This window comes from Lissotriton vulgaris, chromosome 1_1 (assembly GCF_964263255.1).
Source record: "Lissotriton vulgaris chromosome 1_1, aLisVul1.2, whole genome shotgun sequence".
In the NCBI taxonomy this organism is placed as follows: domain Eukaryota; kingdom Metazoa; phylum Chordata; class Amphibia; order Caudata; family Salamandridae; genus Lissotriton; species Lissotriton vulgaris.
In genome coordinates this window covers 629,955,204-629,974,300 of record NC_141685.1, presented here as the reverse complement: position 1 = coordinate 629,974,300, position 19,097 = coordinate 629,955,204, and positions in this window count along the sequence as shown.

Sequence of the window (19,097 nt, the reverse complement as noted above, 5' to 3'; positions counted from 1 at the left end):
CTGGAAACTTCAGAACATGCATCTCCAGATAGCTTGTTGTAATGCAATTTATTATCATGCTCGACTGGCAGCATCAGTTAATGATGTAGAGTAATCCCTTTAATGTTATGTGCTGCCAGTCCAGTTGGAGCGGTTACAACACAAGACAGTGGTGATTCAGTCCTTTTCTGCAGATAAGTTGCAATGGCTTTTGATATTTTTGATATTTATGGGTATTTGTAAAGCGCGAACTTTCACTCCGGAAGGAGCATCTTGGCGCTGAGCATGCGTGTAGGTGATACGTGGTGAGAATCTAGATAGCTGCCAGTACAGAGGTGTCTGATTGTTGATACACCCATGTCTTCAGGAGTTTCCTGAAGAGACTCTCCTTTTTGATTAGTCTGAGGTTAACGGGCAAGTTGTTCCACGCCCTTGCTGCCAGGACGGCTTTAATCAGAAAACTTTTTCCTGTTCCCGCTTCTCCACATACGTACAGTCGGACAGGCTTGAATGATGTAGATGAGCACTCTTTTTTCTCATGTCTGTATCCATGATCAATCTGTTCTGTGACTTCGACATATATATTTTTCTGCTCAACGTTTAGTTGCTTTACCAAATCTTTTAAGTTAACTACATCCTCTTGAGCTTGTTCTATGGCTCTTTCCACCTCATCCATGGCAGTTGCAGCTTCATTTTGGATAATTGGTCCTCCTAGTGGATCCTGACTTAATGAAGTAGAATTTTGACTGTCTTGAGAACTGTCTCTAGCAATCTCTCCAGCAATTGTGACTTCTTGCTCTATTTCTTCATTCAACATTTGCAGATAATTTGGAAAAACAGGACATTCTATGGTATCCTTGGTTGCATTAAAAGAGTCTTCATAACAGCGAAAATCTCCAAGTAGTTCCTCTTCTGTACGCCATGGCTTAAAGAGTTGCAAAAGAGCTAAATAGTAAAATTCTCTTTTGTCTGGAGATTCGCAACTCAATTTTCGATGATTAATCAAATGGCCTTTTCTCTGCTTCACTAGACATCCTTCATACCCAATGACAGCATATTTTCCATTATTGATATCTTCTGTGATGTTTCTCTTAAAACTATAGTTTTGCAGAACTTCATACAAACAAGTGTTCTCAAGGTGAGTACTTCGATTTGGATAGTATGTATCCAACATGATTGTCTTCAAAATATCTGTACTGTTTGGTTCTTTCTCCGCCTAATACTCAATTTCTTGTACAGATTTCAATACTCGGTTTTGTGTTGCAGCAAGACCTAGACTCACCCAAATGATTGTTCTTGATTTGGCATAGAGACTTGCTGATGATAACTGATCAGAACATTTATATGCTCCGATTTCTCGATGCGACAACATCTTCAGACTGAAACTGTATAATTTTTTACTTATACTCTTTTCATGTGAAATGTCCTCCCACATTTCCTTCAGTTCTGTCTTTTCTTTTTTTGTGATGTAAGACGCCACATATCGAGCCACAGCAATAGAGTTGTCAGTAACGAACTGAATATCCATGTTAGCATTCCACATGGACAAAATCACTGGATTGTAGTCGTTAATATACTTGGACTCTTCGTTTCTTTTTAAATTGTATGTATTTTTTGGTGATTTCCTTGTCACAGTATGTCGCAGAGAAGACATCACATTATTTACTCTTCCTTTAGAAATCACTGGACGTGGAAACGCGAAACGACATTTTGTGTAGAACTTGTCCTTGTTTCTAAATTTTCGATGACAGTACTTTTCACAACGATGGGATTGAAAACGTAAAACTTGTTGCCTTAAACTGTTTTCTTCAGTAGTTTTCGGAACAGCACATGTTGAATACTCTTCAATGAAACTCATCACTGTGTCATCTGAATCAGTTCCAAATTTGGATGCATCTTTAATCCATAACAACATATGTATGTGAGGAGCACCTCTCGCTTGATACTCCTTCCTCCAAAAGAAATCCAAAACCTCTCCAAGGGGAGGATTTTTTTTGTTGGTAATAAAAGACATCATAGCTACAAATCTATGATTAAAATATCTGCAAACATTCCCTGGATCCAAAGAACACAGTTCTCCAGCTGTTTTCAATTCTATATTTTGTATGTTTCCATTTGCCTCTCGTAGAAATTGAAGTAAATCGTCCCATGCATACTCAGCACAGCTAAGAGTGAGGAACCATGTAGGAGTTCCTAAGTTTCTTAGCATACATTTCCCCATGACGACGGAACCAATACTCGTTTGTTCCACGCTGACATGCCATGAGATTGATTAGCTGAGATTCTAAAATACTGTCTTGCAGATTGACTTTCTCCATAAAGTCCCTAGCCGAAACATTTTGCAGATCATTCTAAAAGGTTCAAATATATTTATTTAATGAGGCAAACACTATTAATTCCTTCTCAAAAATATAAAAGCCATTCATTTACCCCAAAATCGTTTTTTAAATAACATTTTACAAACACAACACCGGTCCTATGTACAAGCATTCCATGTCACTATTGAAACTTCTCAATTTTACATAAAGTAATTCCTCTATGCAGCAAAATCTATTTACCAGATTAGGAAGCACATTAAGCTTTTTTATTCTTCCTTTGTGTCATATATCTTGATAATACTTGGAAAAAAATGTTAGTGCATAAAGAAATTGTATTTTGTAAAAAAGTGAGGTTTCAGTAGTATAATGAAATACTTGTACATATGACCTATGCTCTGTTTTTTAAATGTTATGTAAACATTTATTTACAGCACATGAATTGCTTTTACATTATTCACAAGGTTTAGATACTGAGTACATAATTGCACCTGTGTTTCCTCAGATTAGAAAGCAGATTGTGCAGATGAGGTGAGGCCTCTCCAGAAGCGCTGAGGAGGTGAGGACTGTCCAGGGGAGCAGAGGTGGTGAGGCCTGTGTCTAAGAATGCAGTGGACTGGACTTCATGAAGCCTCTCCCCAACTGCATTCTTAGACACAAGCCTCACCTCCTTTGCACCCCAGGACAGGCTTCTCTCCCACTACACTCTTGAACACAGGCCTCGCCTCCTCTGCACCCCTGTACAAGCCTCATCTCATCTTCAACCCTGAACAGGCTTCACCTCATCTGCACCCCTGGACAGGCCTCACCTCATCTACACTATTTATTCCTTCTCAAAAATTTAAAAACCAATCATTTGCCCTAAAATCGTTTTTCACATCACATTTCAAGAACCTCAATCTGCTTCCTAATCTGAGGTAATGCAAGTGACATCATTGTAAAAGGTTCTAGTATATTTATTTAATGAGGCAAACGCTATTAATTCCTTTTCAAAAATATAAAAAACATTCATTTACCCCAAAATCGTTTTTTAAATAACATTTTAAAAACACAGGTCCTATGTACAAGCATTCAATTTCACTACTGAAACTTCACTATTTCACAAAAGACAATTCCTCTATCTTGCATATGTTAATATCTAGCATTTCAAAAAAACATGCCACAAACCAACAAGAAAGAATCTCAATCTGCTTCCTAATTTGAGGTAACGCAGGTGACATCATTCAAAAAGGTTCAAAAATATGTATTTAATGAGGCAAACACTATTAATTCCTTCTCAAAAATATAAAAGCCATCCATTTACCCCCAAATCGTTTTTTAATTAACATTTTACAAACACAGCACAGGTCCTATGTACAAGCATTCCATGTCACTAGTGAAACTTCTCAATTTAACATAATGCAATTCCTCTATGCAGAAAAATCTATTTACCAAGCATTATCAAAAAACATGATACAAACCAACAAGAAAGAAGCTCAATCTGCTTCCTAATCTGAGGTAACGCAGGTGACATCATTGTGAAAGGTTCAAATATATTTATTTAATGAGGCAGACACTATTAATTCCTTCTCAAAAATATAAAAGCCATTCATTTACCCCAAAATCGTTTAAAAAAAATCATTTTACAAACACAGCACAGGTCCTATGTACAAGCATTCAATTTCACTACTGAAACTTCACTATCTGCTTCCAAATCTTCTCCATAGAGCAACCAAGTCTTTATCTAAATTAAATGAATCATTACTTACCTTTACAAATGCTTTGGGAGATTGAGAACAGTGTCAGACACACACACCAATGTACAAGCATTCAATTTCACTACTGAAACTTCACTATATCACAAAAGACAATTCCTCCATCTTGCATATGTTAATATCAAGCATTTCCAAAAAACATGCCACAAACCAACAAGAAAGAATCGCAATCTGCTTCCTAATTTGAGGTAACGCAGGTGACATCATTCAAAAAGGTTCAAAAATATTTATTTAATGAGGCAAACACTATTAATTCCTTCTCAAAAATATAAAAGCCATCCATTTACCCCAAAATCGTTTTTTAAATAACATTTTACAAACACAGCACAGGTCCTATGTACAAGCATTCCATGTCACTAGTGAAACTTCTCAATTTAACATAATGCAAATCTTCTCCATAGAGCAAACAAGTCTCTATCTAAATTAAATGAATCATTACTTACCTTTACAAATGCTTTGGGAGATTGAGAATAGTGTCAGACTCACACACCAATGTTTCTTTAGCAGAGCAAAGGGTATGCACTCAAGACACTGCAACCATAACTGGCACAGAAAACCTCTAATTCTACACAACTATGCCTCATTTCAACCAATCAAAACTCTTCCCTCACTATTTTCAAACCAACACCCTTCCCCCCTCAGACCTTTCTACCTGTTACCATAGCAACTCCCTCCTTACTGAACTCTCAGGTTCAAAAGTTTATTCTACAATGTTGCAAATGAAGTCAGCAAGGATGTTTGACCTCTCAATACACCAGCTTATCCAGTGCATTATTGCTTTAATTGACTTTTTCTTCACCATTCAAATTGCTTCTTTCACAAAACACAACCATGCACCCTAACTTTTAGTTTTCAACTATCTAAATCCACCAATCGTTGCTTGTGATTCAAGAGCAGGGAAACTCCACAATTATTTTTTTGTAAACTCCTACTGTTCAAACTGCCATTTCATTCCCACACTTCATCTGACTGCACCAGAACCATCTCTCACCATGTATTCTGTCTGGATTATTGGACATAGCTACATCCACTGGGCTCAAAGGTATGCAGCTAGCAGAAATTTTCACAACCTTGATTTATCAAATGTGGAAATCAAGTGGATTGGCCAGAGAGGATTGAGATGTCACCAATTTATACCATTGGTGAAAACCTTTTTGCATCTGCCAACCCCTGACCTCTTAATGGTGCACTGTGGTGGAAATGACTTGGGCTCTTTGACTGGGGTAGGTCTGGAAATGCTTTTAAAGGACACCTTTGGCCAATTGATGACACTTTTTCCACAAACTGCCTTGGTATATTCCAATATATGTCAAAGACAGAAATGGAACTGGTCCAACCAATTTTGTCCACAATTTGAGAAAGCAGGGAAACATGTGAATAAATCTGTTTCTGCTTACATGAGAGACTATGGAATGGGTTCAATATACAACAATAACTTGCGTTACAACATGCAAGATATCTACAGAGGAGATGGTGTGCACTTCTCAGATGAGGGGAATAGAATATTCCTCCTGAATTTAAGACTGTGCATTGGAACCTACTTGTAGGTTCCTAAATCAGACACAGAACCCAAAAGCTCTTTTTAGGGCTACCCTACCTCTGATCACTCAAAATGATTATTTTACTCTAACTTTTTTCACTATTTTTCACCAAAGTATGCTCCCCGGTACGCTCCCCGGTGCGCGTACCGGGCGCTCCCCCTGCGAAATTTCAAAAAAATAAATAATTTTTTTGGCCTCTATGGGCCTCCTAAACTCCCCTCAGAAAACCTAGGGGGTCAGGGGCTGTCGACCGTGCCCCCTTCTACCCATTCCCAACGTTGTTTGTCCTCCATCTTGTGTCTCAATTATACCGGAACACAAGATAGCGGACTCCCGTAGCGCTCCCGGTGCGCGTACCGGAGCGCGCACCGGTAAGCGCTCCCTAAAAAAATGTGGGAACTCAATTTACATAAAAACCACAGGACACACTTTCACCAAATATAGAATAGGCCCTACTACATAGCAGTCCCTACCATTTCCCCAAATTTGATGGTATTCCATTGAGCCGTTTAGGCTGTAGCCCTGTCTAAATATCCTGAGGTAAATTACATGACAAAAACACATATGAAACTGTTGGAATTTACAACCAATTAAAATGTTACTTACATTTTGTACTTTTATGTGCTGACATTTGATTGGTTAAGTACATGAAAATATATGAAAAATGAGAGGGAAACACAGCCATTTTGACTAATACTACCTGAGGTACATTTGGAAAAAATTTTGACAGAAAACTTCAACTCCTTTGAAAAAGGTAAGTTGTTAATTTTGAAGGGGAACTATGTTGTGCACTTTAAGCTAATTTGGGAAAACGTTTTCTGATAGTTATATACTGTCCCTCTGTAAGAGTTAGAGATTGAGATAGACTTCTCTGTTATAATTATGGATTGAGTAAGGCTTCTCTGGTATAATTATCAATTTACTTAGGCTTCATCACATGCACTTTTTAATAGTTCTGCTTCCTGCCTGAAACCATACACTGCCCAAAAATTACTTCACTGTTAAAAACTCAGAAGTACTTAAACCCAACAGTACCCTAACTCTACTAATATAGTTAATTTTTATGCAATTTTCAGAAAGAAAATGGAAGGAGAAAAACAATCAACTGTTATTTCTTTCGAAATAAAGGTGGAAAATCCAGTAGAACAAAAAGATTAATTTGATTTCATAGATGAATCTTTAGACCAACAGTTAATAGAATGTTTGGAACAAATAGAATCATGTACTAATAATTATGAGGAAATTCCGGACAATATTATGTTAGAAGTTTTATTAAAATTTGAAAAAGAATCAGAAGAATACATTTATATTTAATAATTTTAAATTGTTTGAGACATTATTCATTTTTATATGTAATTCATGAAGTAGTGCCAAAATGATTATATCATAAAGTGAGACTTATATTATACTGTGCACCTTTTTTGTGTTACATAGTAAGTTTACTCATAGTTACTACCTTTCTCCCACTATATTATCTCCAAAGTGTATTTTACATCTCTTTTTCATCATAAGGGAGCAGGATAGACTACCCATGATCCCCTAGGACTTCTCAGGGAGTGCTTAAAGGATCTGTTTCTGCTTTCCTGACAGACTATGTTATGGATTCCATATACCACAATAACTTCTATAACAACATGTAATATATCTACAGAGGAAACGGTGTACATTAAATTTAAGTCTCTACATTGGTACCTACATGTAGGTACTTAAATAAAAAAAATAACAACAAAAAGATTTTTTTTAAAACAGCTACTTTTTTTTAAAACTGTCATTCTTTTTTCCCCATGGTACGCTCCCCGGTGCGCGTACCAGGCGCTCCCCCCGCGAAAATCGAAAAAAAAAATGTTTTTACTTTTTATCCCGCGGAGCCCTTTTATAGCCCCCACATCAAACCTAGGGGTCAGGGGGGGGGGGGGTCTACTCTGCCCCCTTATGGTCATTTCCCCCTTTGTTTTTGCCACCTCTTGTGTCTCGATCTTACCGAGACACAAAATGGCAGCAGCTCCGGACTGTTTCGAATGTTTACAGATAGCTGAGAGCCAATCAGCTTTCCACGTGCATGTTGCGTAGCGCGCCCGGTGCGCTCCCCGGTGCGCGTACCAGGGCGCGCTTATAGATATATATATTTTTTAACCTAAATTACTCAAAAACCACTGGAGCACATGTCTTGAGACATAGCAAAGGCACATCGGGCTACCAGTCTCTACAATTTTGCCAAGTTTGGTGGAAATCCATTCAGCCGTTCAGGCTAAAAGTGAGGTCGACCGCCCTATGGAAATTAACATGAGGGGAAAACACGTTGTGGGACCCCCCTTTTATCTCGGCCCCTGCTTGACGAATCCCCCCCAATCTTTCAAGGCAGGACCGGAGCGCTGCTAGGCAAATTTGAGGAAATGTTCAGGCAGATTCCTCAACCGGCGCCAAAGTTATTCCCAATAGAATGTTGAGATTTTGCATTGAAAATAATCCTAACTATCACTACCTACTGGGGACCGCCAGTAAGTAATATATACATATATATATATTATAGTAGGTAATATATATGTGATCAAGGCTATCTTTAGCCGAAACGCGTCATGGCGGACTGGTGCTGGGCTTGAAACTTAAATAAACAAAAATATTGCACCATCCAGGGTCTTGCTGGTTCCTGTTTGTTTGTGTGGCTTCACCTGCTGTACTTGCGGACCTTCGGAGCATTACATACCATATATATATATATATATATATATATATATATATATATATATATATATATATATATATATATATATATATATATATATATATACAAAACTATGCAGGAGCACCCTATTCGAGGGCGGCCTCAGGGAGCAAACAATGTTCACATGAAAGCATGGCAGCATGCTGGCAGGTGGCTTGGTGAGGCATGCATCATGAAATCTGTGGCCAAACGCGTTTCGAGAGTAAGAACTCTCTTCCTCAGTGGCATGTTGACTGGACTCTTGAAAGCGCTGTTCAAATGCGCACTTAAAGTTAAAACACCTGCCGAGTTGGGCGGAGCCCGCCGCCCGGCAACCTGGATGATGTAGTGCGCATAATCTTGCTACAGTGAGCGCGCCAATCCATATGTCCCAATTACAAAAAATAACTTCCCCGTAGGTTTGATGAGGGCATCATCTCGACACCTGCCCTGCTTCTGTGCTGCCAGCGTGATGGGGCAGACAACACCCTGCAGCAGCGCCTGTCCCGCTCCTTCCTCGACCCCAAACTCCATCATGGGTGCTTGGCGAGGCTCACAGAGTGATGGACCGCTCCTCACGACCGGGACCGGCCGTTGTAAAATCCAAAACTATCCAGGAGCACCCTATTCGAGGGCAGCCTCAGGGAGCAAACAGTGTTCACATGAAAGCATGGCAGCATGCTGGCAGGCGGCTTGGTGAGGCATGCATCATAAAATCTGTGGCCAAACGCGTTTCGAGAGTAAGAACTCTCTTCCTCAGTGGCATGTTGACTGGACTTTTGAAAGCGCTGTTCAAATGCGCACTTAAAGTTAAAACACCTGCCGAGTTGGGCGGAGCCCGCCGCCCGGCATCCTGGATGATGTAGTGCGCATAATCTTGCTACAGTGAGCGCGCAAGTTCAAATGTCCCAATTACAAAAAATAACTTCCCCGTAGGTTTGATAAGGGCATCACCTCGACACCTGCCCTGCTTCTGTGCTGCCAGCGTGATGAGGCAGACAACACCCTGCAGCAGCGCCTGTCCCGCTCCTTCCTCGACCCCCAACTCCATCATGGGTGCTTGGCGAGACTCACAGAGTGATGGACCGCTCCTCACGACCGGGACCGGCCGTTGTAAAATCCAAAACTATGCAGGAGCACCCTATTCGAGGGCGGCCTCAGGGAGCAAACAGTGTTCACATGAAAGCATGGCAGCATGCTGGCAGGCGGCTTGGTGAGGCATGCATCATGAAATCTGTGGCCAAACGCGTTTTGAGAGTAAGAACTCTCTTCCTCAGTGGCATGTTGACTGGACTCTTGAAAGCACTGTTCAAATGCGCACTTAAAGTTAAAACACCTGCCGAGTTGGGCGGAGCCCGCCGCCCGGCATCCTGGATGATGTAGTGCGCATAATCTTGCTACAGTGAGCGCGCAAGTTCAAAGGTCCCAATTACAAAAAATAACTTCCCCGTAGGTTTGATGAGGGCATCACCTCGACACCTGCCCTGCTTCTGTGCTGCCAGCGTGATGGGGCAGACAACACCCTGCAGCAGCGCCTGTCCCGCTCATTCCTCGACCCCAAACTCCATCATGGGTGCTTGGCGAGGCTCACAGAGTGATGGACCGCTCCTCACGACCGGGACCGGCCGTTGTAAAATCCAAAACTATGCAGGAGCACCCTATTCGAGGGCGGCCTCAGGGAGCAAACAGTGTTCACATGAAAGCATGGCAGCATGCTGGCAGGCGGCTTGGTGAGGCATGCATCATGAAATATGTGGCCAAACGCGTTTAGAGAGTAAGAACTCTCTTCCTCAGTGGCATGTTGACTTGACTCTTGAAAGCGCTGTTCAAATGCGCACTTAAAGTTAAAACACCTGCCGACTTGGGCGGAGCCTGCCGCCCGGCATCCTGGATGATGTAGTGCGCATAATCTTGCTACAGTGAGCGCGCAAGTTCAAATGTCCCAATTACAAAAAATAACTTCCCCGTAGGTTTGATGAGGGCATCACCTCGACACCTGCCCTGCTTCTGTGCTGCCAGCGTGATGGGGCAGACAACACCCTGCAGCAGCGCCTGTCCCGCTCCTTCCTCGACCCCAAACTCCATCATGGGTGCTTGGCGAGGCTCACAGAGTGATGGACCGCTCCTCACGACCGGGACCGGCCGTTGTAAAATCCAAAACTATGCAGGAGCACCCTATTAGAGGGCAGCCTCAGGGAGCAAACAGTGTTCACATGAAAGCATGGCAGCATGCTGGCAGGCGGCTTGGTGAGGCATGCATCATAAAATCTGTGGCCAAACGCGTTTCGAGAGTAAGAACTCTCTTCCTCAGTGGCATGTTGACTGGACTCTTGAAAGCGCTGTTCAAATGCGCACTTAAAGTTAAAACACCTGCCGAGTTGGGCGGAGCCCGCCGCCCGGCATCCTGGATGATGTAGTGTGCATAATCTTGCTACAGTGAGCGCGCAAGTTCAAATGTCCTAATTACAAAAAATAACTTCCCCGTAGGTTTGATGAGGGCATCACCTCGACACCTGCCCTGCTTCTGTGCTACCAGCGTGATGGGGCAGACAACACCCTGCAGCAGCGCCTGTCCCGCTCCTTCCTCGGCCCCAAACTCCATCATGGGTGCTTGGCGAGGCTCACAGAGTGATGGACCGCTCCTCACGACCGGGACCGGCCGTTGTAAAATCCAAAACTATGCAGGAGCACCCTATTCGAGGGCGGCCTCAGGGAGCAAACAGTGTTCACATGAAAGCATGGCAGCATGCTGGCAGGCGGCTTGGTGAGGCATGCATCATGAAATCTGTAGCCAAACGCGTTTCGAGAGTAAGAACTCTCAAGTGCGCATTTGAACAGCGCTTTCAAGAGTCCAGTCAACATGCCACTGAGGAAGAGTTCTTACTCTCGAAACGCGTTTGGCCACAGATTTCATGAGACAATGTTTATCAATAAGAATTAATTTATAACAGTTATTTTTAACAAAATATTTACTCGCAGTGACAAAATGGCGGTCAACAGTTCCTGATTTCCATCGAATCGAACGTTAACAGACGTCACGCAGCAAAAAAAAAAAAACGCTCACGCACAGCCGCTGGAAGACATGTATCAACATATATGAGCCTCCTCAGCCACCCTCAGAAAACATAAGGGGTCAGGCTACGTCTCCCGTACCCCCTTATACCTAGTAATTTAATTAAATCGAAACACAAAATGGCGAATTCACGTTTCGCTAACAGTTTGCGACCCGGTTCGCGAACCGAGAAGCGCTTCTACCGCGAAAAATCAAATATTTATTATTTGCCCCACGGGACCCTTTAATAACCCCAACATCATTCCTAGGGGGTCAAGAGGGGTCTACCTTGCCCCCTTTCATTAAATTCCCCCTTCGTTTTTCTCCTCCTCTTGTCTCTCGATCCTACCGAGAGACAAGATGGCGGCCGCTACGGACTGTTTAGAATGTTGACAGACACCGGAGAGCCAATCAGCTTCGCTTCGCAAAGCTCCGTTACGCGAAAAGTACGCGATCTGGAGCGCTATCTAGGACGCTGTCACAGATATATCTGTTTTTTTAAACGTTAATTTCTCAAAATCCACTGGAGCACATATATTGAGACCCAGCAAAGGCACATCGGGCAAACAGTCCCTACAATTTTGCCAAGTTTCGTGTAAATCCATTCAGCCGTTCGAGCTAAAAGTGAGGCCAAAGGCCCTATGGGAAAAACACGTTTTGGGACCCCCCTTTTTTCTCGGCCCCCCCTTGACGAAACCCCCCCAAATTTTCAGGGGCTGATCAGAAACAAAATGTGCCATTTTCCTTTTCAGCCGATTCCGTCCACAAACGCCAAAGTTATTAGACATAGAATTTTCAAAAGTTCCATAGAGAAAAAATCCTAACTATATATACCTACTGGCGACCGTATATGTATGTATGTATGTATGTATGTATGTATGTATGTATATATATATATATATATATATATATATATATATATATACATATATATATATATATATATATATATATATATATATATATATATATATATATATATATATATATATATATACCCAAGGTCTCTGACCAATTGCCTTTGGGTTCCCTTGTCTTTTGAAATTGGCCAATTTCTATGAGCAAAAGACTACAACTGTCTTCTCTAGTTTGACTCCCTCTGATATTTCCAGGGTAATGACGGGAAGTTAGCTTCTGACTGACCCACAGCAGCCCCTGCCACAGATTTAAGAAACATCATCCTGGAGCAATCTAACAGGCTTTTTAAACAGTAAAAATCAGGAGGATGACTAATTTCCTGCTCCTCCTCCTAGAACCGTGATCTACAGACCAACTATCCATAACTGGACTAGATCACATTTCCAATATATGACAAATTAATAACGCTTCCTGAACGACCATTAGATATTTTCCCTTAACCTATGCGCTACGTATCATTATTTACCACCACCACCTATGAGCCTTATCTCTGACCGAAATGCCAGACTTCATCCTTCCAATACCGCTCTTGACATTCCTCCCCTAAGGCTAGCAGTATTGATGTAACCATGAAACCATTATTGGAGTTCATTGTAAGAGAATGAGATACTGTAATTCATGCAGCACAAGAGCTAAACACAGAACCTTAGTTATTTTTGTTTATATATATTGTGTGACTTTGTATTAAGGCACTTTACAATTTTATTGCTTCTCCTTCTGTTGCACCATTAATGTGTCTACCTCAAATTTTCTGATGTAACTGTAATGTGTAACCTTAAATCTACACTCGTAATTTATAGTCCGCACTTGATACTTGTGTTTTTAATGTGAAATTGTGTATATTTTATATTTTTCTGACTTACTCTCGTTTAATATTACCGCATTGATCTGTGTAATTTCTAATCTACACTAGAAATTTAAAAACATTTTTTTTTTACTAACCTTATCCCTTTTGTTGTAATGCGTTTAATATTACCTCATTGATCTGTGTAATTTATAATCTATACTAGTAATTTATTTACTCACCTTATCCCCTTTGTTGTAATGTAAATCTTGTTTATCTTATTTGCCCTGATTTATTCCCGCATCCTCTGACCTCACTGATCTCTCCATCAATAATTTCACCACTTCTCTTGAATAGTTTCTCCCCTCGTCGATACCTTCTCCACTCTCACCTCTCTTTCTTAACTGTGACCTTACCTACTACCTCATCCCCTGGAAGCTCCCCCTCTCCCACTCCTCCACTGTTTTGCACACTACTCTTATCGACCTTTCCTCACGATTTGTTCACACTTTACTGAATACTGTATCTCTCTGAGACATCCTCCCTATTCCATTCCTTGCTCCCATCACCCTTCCCCACTTTGCGCCATCCCAATCCTCCCCACATCTCTTCCTCCCACCCTCCTTTCTAACTCAGTTGACTCATCATGCCTCCCCTCATACATACTCCTGTGATGCCAGAATCACCCATCTCCAGACATGGCCCTAACTTGTGGTCCATCATTTACCCCTCCAACCTCTCTAAACACGGTAGGAACATTTTTAAACACAAACTTCTTATACTCTATCAAGAAACTCTATTTGAGGACAATTACAATAGCCTAACCTCCAATATAATAACCAAACTACATCTCCTTCACCAAACGCCGATCTAAATGGAAAAGCATCTTTCTCCGACACCTCTCTATCACTTATTCCCGCAAAATTCCCTATGGTCTGAAACTCTCCACCACTCCTTCCTCTTCTTTTCCTGGTGAAATTGACATCTCTATATTTAAATCTGGAAATATACTCATTCAAGCGTCTGAAAAACACGTCAATATTTTTGATGACCGTTCAGCTCACTATCCCAAAATCTTATACCTTCACTGAACTCTAACTTCCCGCCCTCCCAAGAGCAAGATACCTTCCTATCCCCACACTTCCCAACCCTCTCACTTCCATTCCCTGACTCACTAACCTTAGTTCAAAGCCCTAATTCCTTCATCCACTCTCAATCGACCCCGCTAGCTCTTAATACTTTAATCACTAATGAAAACCGCACTCCCCAATTTCAACCACCGACTACCTCACCAGCATCCCCCCTAGTAATTCTTCCTCTTCTCACTCTGCCTCCTAAACCATCTCCCCTCTATTTACTCCTCCCCTTGATCCACGGTCTACCCCACTCCCCTCCTCCCCATGTCCCCCCACCCCATAACGGCCTCTCATCCATTCCCAGACACAGTAACCTTATCTGAAAGTCCTGTTCCCCATATCCACTCCCACACTCCCACACGTCCTCACTAGCTCTTTATTCCATAATCCCTCTAGAAAGCCTTACTCCCCATGGTCACCCCGACTACCTCACGAACATCCCCCGCCTCTATTGACTTGCATTCAACTCCTCTGCCTCCCAAACCCACCCTCCTCTATCTTCTTCTCCTACTGTTACCTTACAATATCACCACTATCTGCTCAAAACCAACACCGCCCGATTTTCCCCCAAAGACTCCTCCAACACCTCATATGCCTTCTCCTGTTATCTCCTCTCCCCATTATCTAAGCACCACTCCCAAACTCAACGCCCAGACCATCCTTACTTCCCCCGACCCCCACTTTTCCTCTAGGGACCAAACCTCTCTCCCCTCTGCTCCGACCCCATCTCCTCACCTTAACTCCAATCTCCTCCACCCTCTAGGCTTCCCGCTCTCCCACAGTCCAGACCTCATCCCCTAACCAACATTGACTCTTCACACCTCCTTTATGATCTACTAGCCCCCCTCCACCTCACACTGCTTGTCCAATCACTCCTCAACATTGAGCTGCACCTCTCGACCCTTGTATTAGAACTCTCTTCCTTCAGAAATGACATCTCTCTCCTCACCATTAATAACCCTCCCAATCACACCTACCCCTCAGTCCCCTCACAAAATGTCCTTGCACCTTATGTCCTAGAAACTATTACCCCCACTAGCAACCCTCCTACTATTTTTACTAACTGTTATACTTCACGTAGTCCACCCCTTGGCCTGAGCCATCCGCCCCCACATTACTTCCTTGGCCACAATAAAGTTTACCCCCTCCACACCTCGATTTCGAACTCCTCTCCTCCTCATGCATCCCAGTGATCTTGGGAACTAGTAGGATCCCGTAATCCCCTGTCTATCCTTCCTTACTGACTGACAGTTTTAGCTCACTCAGCCCTCCCTCCTCCCCAGCCATCTTATCCCCTTGACCTCACTGACCTCAATAAACCACACCCCTTGTCCAACTCTTCTGCAAACTCCCCCTTACCTCACCCAGCTATCCTAGTACTCATGGGAATTAGTAGGAACCCTTCTTCCGCACCTTCACCCAGACTCCCTCAACAACTCACGTTTATCCATCCCTGTCCCTCCTCAAAGTCCATTGACTCTAAACCCCTCAACTGCATGCTGCTTAACTGCCGGTCAGGCTCTTGTCATGCAATGGAAATTGCTGAAACCATTCTCAGCAAAAGCATTGACATTGACTTCTTGACTGAAACTTGGCTCAACCCTTACTCTGCATCAATCCTTGACATTTTTTCCCCACCAGGGTACTCTATCCCAAGAAAAGACAAAATTGATAAAATTGGAGGGGGCCTTGCTGTATTTTATAAAGATGAACTTAAACTTTCTCCTGTCCATCACCAGGATCTATCCACTTTCGAATACCTCGGTGCTGAACTTACAACTCTGGGTTCCCCTCCTATCTGCCTGCATATTATCTACCATCCCCCCTGGTAATCCTCTCACCTTTGCTGAGGAGTTATCCAACCTCCTTATGCAAGCATCGCTCTCTGAATCCAGAAATCTCTTCCTAGGGGATTTTAATATCCAATGGAACAAACCTTACAACCCAGCAGTTAAACTCATCAAAGACTTTCTTGAAATTAGTGACTTGACACAACTCTGCAAATCTCCAACAAACTCTAAGGGTGCCACCCTTGATGTTATTATCTCTAGCAAGGAACTGGCTTCTCTTTTCCACATCATCCTCATTGACTGGTCAGACCACCACCTCATCATTTTCACCATTAACAGATCTATTCCACCTCCTACCCTTGCTCCAGCAAACAAAAAAAAACTAACTTGAAACCTTCACCTCATTCCCCCAGGTGAATTGGAATCTTCAATAAAAGCTCGTCTACAGCTCTCCCCTCTCTCCCTACAATAATTATATCCTCGAAGCCCTTGACCAAATTGCCCCTGCCAAATTAAAACTCCCCAAAAATATTCCGTCCAAAACTTGGTTCAATTCTGACCTAAACAAAGAGAGATGAGCTCTTCGGCAGACTGAACGCATTTAGAGGAATCAACCTTCCACCTCTAATCTTGTCCTCCTCAGAACCACTAGGGCCAACTACAAAAGACACATCTTTAACGAAAAATCTTCCTTCCCCCCTTCCCAACTTGATCAGGCTCCAAATCGTCCCAGGGAACTTTTTAACATTGTCAAAAACCAAACCACCTCAGCCCCCCCAAAATTACTAGCTACTGTTGAGAGGTGTGAAGAAATTCACAGCTTCTTTTCTGATAAAGTCTCCAAGACTGATCTATCCTTCACCCCAACTCCCCCTCTACTCAGCCAAACCCGCCTTTACCATTCCCTCGTACTTTCTTCCACTTGGCTCCACCCCATGATCCCTCACAACTCCTCCTCTCTCTCTCCCACTAAAAAGCTAAATCCACCGACCCCTAGCTAAAAAACGCTTCATGGAGTGATTTTTGTCCCTTATCAGAATGTGTTGTTCTCAACATCATCACCAAACTTAAACCATCTTCGCATACCAGCGATCCTCTTCCTGATCATTTGCTTCAAGAACTTAAACACATCTTTGCCCCACTTTGGACCAATATTAACAACTCTTCCTTTGCCACTGGTATTGTTCCTGCTTTCCTTCAACTAGGCCAAATTACCCCCATCATCAAAAATAAAGCGGCGGATCCCAACGACTGTGCCCTATCTCCAACCTTCCTTTCCTATACAAAGCCCTCAAAAAATGCGCACTGATTCAGCTGGACAAACACGTTGACACTTTCAACCTCCTAAATGTTTTCCAGTCAGGTTTTAGAAAGGGATGCAGCATGGAAACAGCAATGCTCAACATTATTTATGACATACATCGCTCCATGGACAAAGGCAAATCCTCCTTCCTAATTCTCCTTGACCTCTCCGCTGCCTTTGATACTGTGAACCATGTATCCTTACTCAAGATCATCAAAGACCATTTCGGCTTTGACGGCAATGTCCTCAAGTGGTTCACCTCTTATTTCCAAAATAGAACTCAACAAATTAAAGTCAGCAGTTGCCTCTCTAAACCTCAACCTGTCTCCCTGGGCATTCCTCAAGGCTCTATCATTTCACTAACTCTCTTCAACCTCTTCATAGAACCCCTCACCCTTATTCTTAAACAAGCAAAAATCAGTTACCACCTCTATGTCGATGACACACAACTATACTACAGGACCAAATCCCACAACGACATCTTACATCTTAACGATGCCCTGACTAAGATCCAAAAGTGGTTTCATCAAAACCACCTCAAATTAAACCCCAAAAAAACTGAAATCATCCTATTCTCTCCTAAGAACAACTCACTCACTATTCAACGATAGATCACGGACATTAAAGCACTCAACTGCTCTCTCATCATCTCCAATTCGGTCAAATCCCTCGGCATTAGCGTCAATCAGAATCTCAATCTCACTCCCCCTATAAAAACTCGGCAAAAGGTGCCCTCTTCACTCTACATCACCTTAAAAAAATTAAACCCTTAATTCCAGCAGATGACTTTAAATCAGTTGTACAATCACTGGTTCTTTCCAGAATAGATTATGGCAATGCCACCCTTGCCGGCACCCCTAAAGTCCACCTAGCCCCCATTAAAGCCGTTCTCAACCTCGCTGCCAGGCTCATCTCTGACTGTAAGCGATACGATCACATCTCCCCTGTCCTTAAAAGACCTCAAATGGCTTTCAATCGAAGGCAGATCCACCTACACGATTGCCTGCATCAGACACAAAGCCCTTCACCAAAAGACCCCTTCCTACCTTTCGGACAAACTCCAAAAAGCTGGGTGTTCTAGAACATTGAGGAGCACTAACGCTCTTGTCCTAATCCCTCCTCAGCTAAAAAAGAAAGCAACTCAATATTGCTCATTCTATGGTAACACCCCTTCTATCTGAAATACTCTTCCCAAAGATCTTCGCTGAAACCCATCCTACCCCCACTTTAAAAAAAACCTTAAGCTGCATCATCTCAAAAAATATTGGGGTTCCTAACTATTCTGACCACTCTGGCCATTTACTCCCCCTCTATTCTCTATGTTTACAGGCTCCCGTCTACCTTAATTCACCTCATCACCCCTTCCACAATTTTTCCTAAAACCTTTCACCTTCTTCCAACCTCAGACTTACTTTATAATTCTTCTTTGTTTTCCTGATCTACTATCTTCAATTTGCTACATGCTTTTGAACTTCTCAATCTTTATTCACTCTGAAAGCTTGACTGCCTTACTTTATGTTAGAAATTGATCTCAGTTTAATGTGTTCTCGATGTTCAACCTAATTCTATAAAGTGCTCGATACTCTTGGGTCCAGCTAGCGCTATATAAAACCTTTTAAATAAATAAATAAAATAAATACGGCCAAACCATTGCTTAAAAGAAATCTAATGCAGATTCTCAGATATTGTCCAATTATAGACCTACCGCCTTAGTTACGTCACTAGCAAAAATATTGTAAAAACTGGTGACTATCCAACTGGTAAATCTCTTGGTAACAAAAACATTCTTCATTTATTTCAAGCTGACTTTAAGCCCAGCCATTC